At 41.9% G+C, this 8,442-nt stretch overlaps 1 non-coding gene across 1 annotated transcript; it reads left to right on the forward strand.

Annotated features, from left to right (window-relative positions):
• The first annotated feature begins 5,402 nt into the window (after positions 1 to 5,402).
• On the forward strand, positions 5,403 to 5,509 carry LOC143653543 (U6 spliceosomal RNA). Its single transcript, XR_013161357.1, has one exon. It is a non-coding gene; the product is annotated as a U6 spliceosomal RNA (small nuclear RNA).
• Positions 5,510 to 8,442: the final 2,933 nt, after the last annotated feature.

Consider the following 8,442-nt stretch of genomic DNA (forward strand, 5'->3'; position numbering starts at 1 on the left):
CAGATAGCTCATTGGTCCAAAAATCTGTCTCCCAGGGTCTAAGGATTTCAGGGTTTTTATGGATTCAAGCAAGGGGAGATGGAGTTGTTACCATTGCAATATCAAATACAAACAGGGCTGAGACTTGACTAGAATAATCACTTCAAAATTATAAACAGGGTTGAAACTAGTTGAGTTTCAGTAATTTTAGGTATTAACTTTTGGCTATTCTACAATATAGAAGGAACAATACATCCATATAATGATTCAGTAATCATAATTATTTGCTAATTCTTAATTTCTCTGTTACATAGAGAGGTTAAGAGCTTGCTGAAGGTCTCACAGCTGGTAATCAGGGAAGTTCAAAATACCCAGGAAATGATAGCATTTAATGATAACATTCAACCAAGTGACCCATTTCAACACAGCAATTCCTACCCTCAGGTCTGCCTAGATCACTCAAGACCACACCTATATTAGGCCTGGGTGCATGGGTCTGTACTTCCTCCTGCATTTTAAGGAATCGGAAACAAAAACAAAAACCTTTCCAACTTGGTTACTCTTGGTGGAGAAGAAGGCAGCAGGATGGGGGCAAACTCTCAGACCCACCCAGAGAAGTAAGCAAGTGCTGGTGACACACGGTTATGATGACATCTCTCAGCTTGTTCCAAGAGTCTGTGTTTCTTAGATGGAGGGATCCAAATATTTCACAGTAAAGGGGGGCATTTCACCTGCTGTTTGACTGACAACCTGCTGTGAGTCGTCCTTCAAGACCCAGCTGCAATGGTGCCTCCTCAGGCCTCCAGCAGACTGTAGTCCCCTGCTCTGACTTCCTTCTAGCTTGGTTTCTACTATCTTAGACCCTTAGCCCACTGGACTATAATGCATTCATGCATTCATCTGTCTTTCCCACTGGATTAAAGGTTATCAGCTGGGGTTGATTTTGACTCACAGGGGACATTTGGCCATGTCCAGAGGCATTTCAGGATGTCATAACATGATAGGTGCTCCCGGCATCTAGTAGGTCAAGGTCAAGGCCAAGGATGCTATTAACAGTGCACAGCCAAGACCCCACAGCAAAAAGTTAACAGCCCAAATGCCAACAGTGTCCAGGTTGAGAAATCCTGCCCTAGACCTGTCTCCCCAAGCCTAACAGTACCTGCACTCAATTGACCTGTGTTAAAAAGATTCAGAATGAATAATTAATGACTGCTCAATAAATGTTTCACAGTGGTGACATTTACACTTCAGTTCTCAACTCTCCATCTTTCCACTAGATACTTTCCTTCCTACTTCCTCTGAAATGTTTAACTCTCAGATAATATTAATATTTAGTTTTTATGAACAGCCAGTACAAGATCAAGTTGTATGGGAGTGTAAAACACATTTTATCTTTCAAGTAATTTAAGGCAGTTTCAATTATTTACATCTTTAGCAAAACCATCAGTCATATTAAATAATCTGCTGTCTGTGCAAACAATCCCATGAACCAGAAAGGCGCACATAGCACTAAACAAATGTTTCCTTCTGTCATAAGAGTGGAACGGAAAGAACATCGAGTCTCTCAACTGTGCCATTGCTATGGTCCTGAAGGAAATGTCCAGCTTTCTGTGGTGACGTAATGCCTGGCTTCTCCGTTTCTGGGGCTCTGCTGCTGCGTTGGCCAGGGTCCTGGCAAGAAGAACCTTCATGAAGGGACTATTTACAGAGGTGTGGGCAGGCTAAAGGATGCAGTTAGCAGATGTTGAAGCACCAAGGAGCTAGCAACAGTGGGACGTCACCACCACCCTATGCCTAAAAAGTAGGTTGCCAGATACACTACAGGGTGCCCAGTTAAATTTGAACTTCCAGGAAACCGTGAATAATATTTTTAGTACAAGTATGTTCTAAATATTGTTGATCTGAAATTCCAATTTAACTAGGCGTCCTGTGTTTTATCTGGCAGCCCTACATCCCCACACAGGAGCTGTTGCTGGGAGGACACAATCACTGCCAGAACTTCTCCCATAGTAGGGATAGAGCCAGAAAGCAATGCACAGGCTCCTTACTCTGCCCGCTCTCCAATCTCCTGCTTGTGCCTTCCACTGGGTCGCACCTAACCACATAACCAGATGCCAGGAGGAAGGGAGCCAGGCAATGCTGTCCATAATTGTCAACCTCTAAGGACAGAGAGTAGGGAGCCAAGGGTGAAGAATAAAGGGAGCAGGCTGGGGTGGCAGCAACAGAACAATTGACCTGACCACTGATTTCTTTTACGGCTGTGTTGGTGGCTATTGGGTTTTCTTGGCTTATGCCAGAGGCTGGGGAGCAATGAGATTGGTCTGACTATGAGGCCCAGAAGCAGAAGTCTAACTAAGCAAGATGAGACAAGCAGATGGCAGAAGTCTGAACACCAGGACTCAAAGGTCCAACCACTAAGACAGTCCAGAGTCCAGGAGGTCAGGATGACAGGGCAGCCCTGAGGAAGGGCATTGCCCTCTGCTCTCAATAGAAGGCTACTTTCATTCTTCAAGCATGGATTGGGCATGGGAGAGAGGGCCCCACTAAGTCAGCCAACACTGAGGGACTACCAGCCCAACATGGGAAGGTCACTGGCTTGTACCACCTCAAGATGCTACTTTAGGGTGTGTACCTAACCCAGACTTTCCCACACCTGCACCCAGGTCCCTGCCAGGATGGAGGGTGGCAGCAGACATGGGAGCAAGGCAAGGAGGGGAGGCTGAGAACTTTATATTTTGACTAGTGCATTTCCTAATATAACTTATGTAGATAGCTTGGTTGAATACCATAAATACATGGAACCTTGAGTAGGACATGAGATTTTATTGGTTTGTCCAGAGTGATGCCCCGATAAATCCCAGAGTGATTTGAACAGTGAATAAAAAAGTATTCGCAAAGTCCCCTTCAGGAAATGGTGAGAAAAGGGGAAAATTCAACTTCTCCAAGTTGAATCCTTGATATTCTCGCAAGCAGTGCAGACAACCAAAGCTATAGACTGAGCCCCCAGTGTTGGGGTTTGTTCATATGGAACTTAACCCCACAAAGAATAGGTCAAGTACTACTTAAAATTAGGCCTAAGAGTCACCCCCAAGAGAACCTCTTTTGTTGCTCAGATGTGGCCTCTCTCTCCAACCAACACAAACTCATTGTCCTCCCTCTGTCTACGTGGGACATGACTCCCAAGGGCGTGGACCTTCCTGGCAACGTGGGACAGAAATCCTGGAATGAGCTGAGACTGAGCATCAAGGGATTGAGAAAAATTTTTGTACCAAATAAACATTTTTTGCTTTAGTCTCACACAAAAGTTTAAATTTTAAAATGTTAATTACCATCTATTTTCAGCACCCGGCAGTAGTGACATTCCTTTGTTCTTCCTCATGCAAAAACATTTTTTAAATTTGTACATTTAGTCACTATCATTATACACTCTAGGCATTTCTAGATTATACCATCTCAGTCTTTATCATCTATCTTTCTTCTGATTTCATTTGTGCCCCCAGCCCTCCTCCCTCCACTGTTCTCACATTCAGCTTCATTCAGTGTTTTAACATAATTGTGTTACAGTTAGGTAGTATTGTGCTGTCCATTTCTGAGTTTTTACATTCAGTCCTGTTCCACAATCTGCAAATACAATATCTTGACTATCACTCATTTCACCAATCATAAGGGGATATTCTAATTGCCAGGAAAGCACGACATTTGTCCTCTCATCAGCAGTGTATGGTAGAGTTGTTCTTTCCATTTGGCTTATTTAGACAGAATAGTTAGAGAGGCCCTTTGAGGGTGTGAATGAAGTGAGGTGTTGAGCAGGCAGGTCTCTGGGGGAAATCCAGGGAGAAGAGCAGCTGAGGGCCCTAGGCTGAGAACTTGCTGGGTATGTTCAATGAGCTGCAAGGGGGCAGCTGCAGTGTGGCCAAGGCTGAGCAAGAGCAGAACACTGAGGATTAAGATCAGAGAAGCAGAATGTGACAAGATTGTAACAAGTGACCCAAATCCATGTAGATGGGGTTACTAATACTGGCTTCTAAAAAGTTCACAGTCCCACATTGTTGCCTTACAGCATGCCTTATCTTATTTACCAAACTAGAGTCAGTACTTGGTGAAGTCAGTTCCCAAGGAGAAGTTCCAAATAATGCCACATAGATATTTTCAGGTAGTCTAACCAGGAACATGTGGCACATACTTGATTTCCCCACACTCCACCCTTTTCTTTTCTGCCTACTTCTCTTGGCAGGTGGGACAGCCAACCCACACCAAAAGTGCTCTGAGCCAGAGACAAGAATTGAGAAGAAACATAGAGACCAAAGGCAGAGTGTGGTATAATCCATAGATGAGCCCAAAATCCAAGGGATGAGAAAGAAAGGGGAAGCTCGGTAAGAAAGCAAAGTGGACTTGGAAGTCCAGGAAGCCAGACTGGAGCAAGTTGGTTATATAAAGTCAGGATGAATCTGCCCTGGTCTCAGAAAGTTAGATTTGGAAAACATCTTAGAGATCTTGGAGGGATGGTATTGAAGCTCAGTGAGGGGAGATGATACAGGGAAACCCTGCATCAAAACCCTTATTTTCTTCCTGCTAGAATACTATCGTCTCCATCCCCTCACCATTGATAATGCTCTGGCTTCTCTCACTTCAGTGGGCTCCAAGCTTGATGCCACCAAATACACTCTATTGGTCACATGTTGGTAGTCAATATGTTCTACAGTGAGCCCCCAAGGATGTCTCTTATTCCATTTTCTTCTTTAAATTTTATTGTGTTAAGAGGTATACAACATTAAATTTGCCAGCTTAACCATCATTAAGTGGACAGTTCAGTGGTATTAATTACTTTCTCAATATTGGGAATTTTACTACCATCCATTTCCAAAAATTTTCATTGGCCCAAATAAAAACTCTGTAACTGTTAAGTAATAATTCCCCATTCCTTCCCAGCCCAGTCCCTGATACCCTCTAATCTACTTTCTGACTCTATGAATTTGCTCATTCTAGATATTTCATGTAAGTGGAATCATACATTATTTGTCCTTTTGTGTTGGACATTTCATTCAACATGATATCTTCAAGTTCCATCCATGTTGTTGCATGTATCCAAATTCATTCCTTTTTATGGCTGAACAATATTCTATTGTATGGCTATGGCACATCTTGTCATCTATTCATTTATTGATGGACGTTGAGGTTGTTTCCACAGTTTGGTTATTGTGAATGCTGCTGCTATGAACATTGATGTACAAGTATCCATTTGAGTCTCTGTTTTCAATTCATTTGGATATATATAGAGGAGTGCAGTTCTTGGGTCTTATGGTTATCCTATGCCTAACTTTCTGAAGAAACTTTTTTTCCATTTTACCAGAAGCATTTCAGTAATGGATCTGCTCCTCATTGAGTTGTTAATCACTATCACTTGCCCACAATAAAAAATGTCAGGGCTTGTTTCCATAGTTCATATACTAAAATCGGAACGAGACAAAAAAGGTTAGCACAGCCACTGCACAAGTATGACAAGCAAATTCATGAAGCATTCCATATTAAAATTTTTTTCCAAAAGACTTTTTATGGGGATTGGGAAAACTTTCTCAACCAAAAGGGGGAAGCGTGAAATGAGACAAAATAAAGTGTCAATGACTGAGAGATTCCAAACAGAGTCGAGAGGTTATCCTGGAGGTTATTCTTATACATTAAATAGATATCACCTTGTTTGTCAAGATGTAATGGAGAAGCTGGAGGGAACTGCCTGAAAATGTAGAGCTGTGTTCCAGTAGGCATGTTTCTTGAAGATGATTGTATAACGATATAGCTTTTACAATGTGACTGTGTGATTGTGAAAACCTTGCTTCTGATGTTCCTTTTATCTACCTTATCAACAGACAAGTAAAACATACAGAATAAAAATAAATAATAGGGGGAACAAATGTTAAAATAAATTTAGTAAGTTGAAATGCTGTTGATCAATGAAAGGTAGGGGTAAGGGATATGGTATGTACGAATTTTTTTCTTTATTTCTTTTTCTGAATTGATGCAAATGTTGTAAGAAATGATCATGAAGATGAATATACAACTACGTGATGATATTGTGAATTACTGAATATATATGTAGAATGGAATGATCATAAGTTAAGAATGTTTAAGTTTTTTGTTCTTATATATTTTTTAAATTTTAGAATTAGTAATAAAAACAATTTTTAAAAATCCTTTTTATGGTGTAATAGAGCACAGATATAGAACACTGCCCAACATATAGTTTAAGCAATTATTATAAAGCAAACGCCCTAGTAAGCACCAACCAAATGAAGAAATAGAACTTTTCCAGCATCCAGAAGTTTTTCTGGTGCTTCAACACAATTACAACTCCCTGCCTCCTGCCCAAAAACAATCCCTCTCCTGACTTCCATGGTAACCTCTTCTTTTCCTTATACTTTATTACTCAAATATGCATCTCCAAGCAGTATAGTTTAATTTTGCTTTTTTAAAAATGCTTTAAAATTTTTTTTATTCCACAGGCTCCTTCTCCATTCCCTCTGCACCTCCTTTTCATCTCATGCAATTTATTTGCTGAGCGTGCAGGTTGTTTGATCTGCAGAGTTCCCCCAGTTTGATTTTTTTTATTTCATTCTCATCACAAATAACAATTTTCATGAGCATCTCTTACCAGAGGGCTGACACCGACTCGGGGGGTGGGGGGCAGCATAGTAAAGTGCAGGGAGAGCAAAAAAGTTTCATCTTGCATGTTTGCCAGCTTTGAAGGTGGGTGCCCAAAGCACTGTTTGGGGAGGGTTTCTGATGCCATAACAGGGCTCTCCGAAAATAAGGCCGAGAATGATTAATAATGTCTGCCATGGTGCAGAAAGGGATTATATGGTGCATGTGCCAAGTGTTTGCCACTGCTGGATTGTCCAGACAGAGCTGAGATTGCATCCCACCTTGTCCCCACTAATACTCCTCTCCCACTGCCACACACACCCTCACACGTGCGCCTGCCCTAGTTGCATGATTTGGGTGAGCCACTTAATCTTTCTCAGTCTCAATTTCCTCCTTTGTAAAATGAGCACTGTGTCTGGTACATAGGATGCTCTCAGCAGAGTGACTCCCTTCCAGCAGAGGGATCGAGTTGCTCGGGGAGTTAACCTTGAGAACTGACAGGTGTATCAGTTTCATCACATTCAAAGATAACACTGTTATCATCTCATTGGTGGGATGGCAAAGTTTGTGTTCACTGGCAATTTGGGAGCCATTTGAAAAATGCTGAAGCTAGGTGTGGATATTGAAGGTTGAGTCATTGCTGTAGCATTTGAAAATGCTGCCATCAACCCAAGGCTGAAGGCTTCTAGATCCAGGTAATGAGAGTGGGGTGTTCATCATAACTGAGGGTGATGCTTAGGAGCTGCTCCCATACAGATTGTTGAAGAAAGAGCACCTTGAGTTTAAATGTGAGTCTAAAATCCCTTCCAGGTGGTAGAACAGAAAGCAGAAACTGTTTTTTCTTGCAAGGACATTGTAGCAAAATTCACAAGACCCACACATGTATGTAAGGTGATCACTGGGCAGAAAGGAAGGATGAAAGATGTGATCTTATAAGTCAAAGTTTAGAGGATTAGGGAAAAATCTCTTCTCCAAGGATTCCCTGAGACGTAGACTCATAGGAGCCATTATCCTTTGAAATGGAATATCTGGAGTTTTTCAAAAGAGGCTTGGAGACTCTTGTCCAATAATATTTGTTCCAGGCACTGCAGGGTACATTACTCAATCAAATCTTTATTTATCGAATACTAGCTCTGAGCTCAACTTTGTGCTGACAAAGAAGAGAGCTTGTTCTTGACCCTCAAGAAATTGAGGATCTAACTGGGGTGAAAAGGGCAACACATAATCTTAACAATATTCATCTCTGCTGGGCTGGAAGACACTTCCACATTTTTTACCTCATTTGACCCTCTGAGTTGCATTCGGTAGATAAATACCTTATTCGTTTTACAAATGAGGAGAGTATGAAGGTCAAATTGCCATCCATGCTCCCGCGGGTGGTAGTGGCAAAACCCAGGTCCACACCAGGCAGAGCCCTCGGTTCTCTTCATACTGGCTCCTGCAATGCACACGAAACCTCTAGCAAGCTAAACAAGCCAGGCCGTATTAAGTACTAAATTTTCTTGTGCTTTGCAGGGCAGCAGGTTTTCAAAGGATTGAAATATCAGTCAGTTCTGAGGTAATCTGTGAGCCTGTAGAGAATTCGGGTAGGCAGAGAAGGAAGCACCTCAGCAAAGGCACAACCACGTGAAGAGAAGAGCATTTACACTCATCTATTATTCATGCCTGGTCTAAGATTTCAGCAAAGGACACCTAAACAATGGCAGCTGCAAAGCAAGGTGGAAGGATACAATCTTGTAATGGAGTCTCGTGGGCAGAGGAGGGAAAGATTGGGAGTAAAAGAAGACTGAGGATCCTCAAGGCAAGAATGGAAGAGCTCCTGGAAGT

The sequence above is a fragment of the Tamandua tetradactyla genome, chromosome 1 (assembly GCF_023851605.1).
Source record: "Tamandua tetradactyla isolate mTamTet1 chromosome 1, mTamTet1.pri, whole genome shotgun sequence".
Classification (NCBI taxonomy): Eukaryota; Metazoa; Chordata; class Mammalia; order Pilosa; family Myrmecophagidae; genus Tamandua; species Tamandua tetradactyla.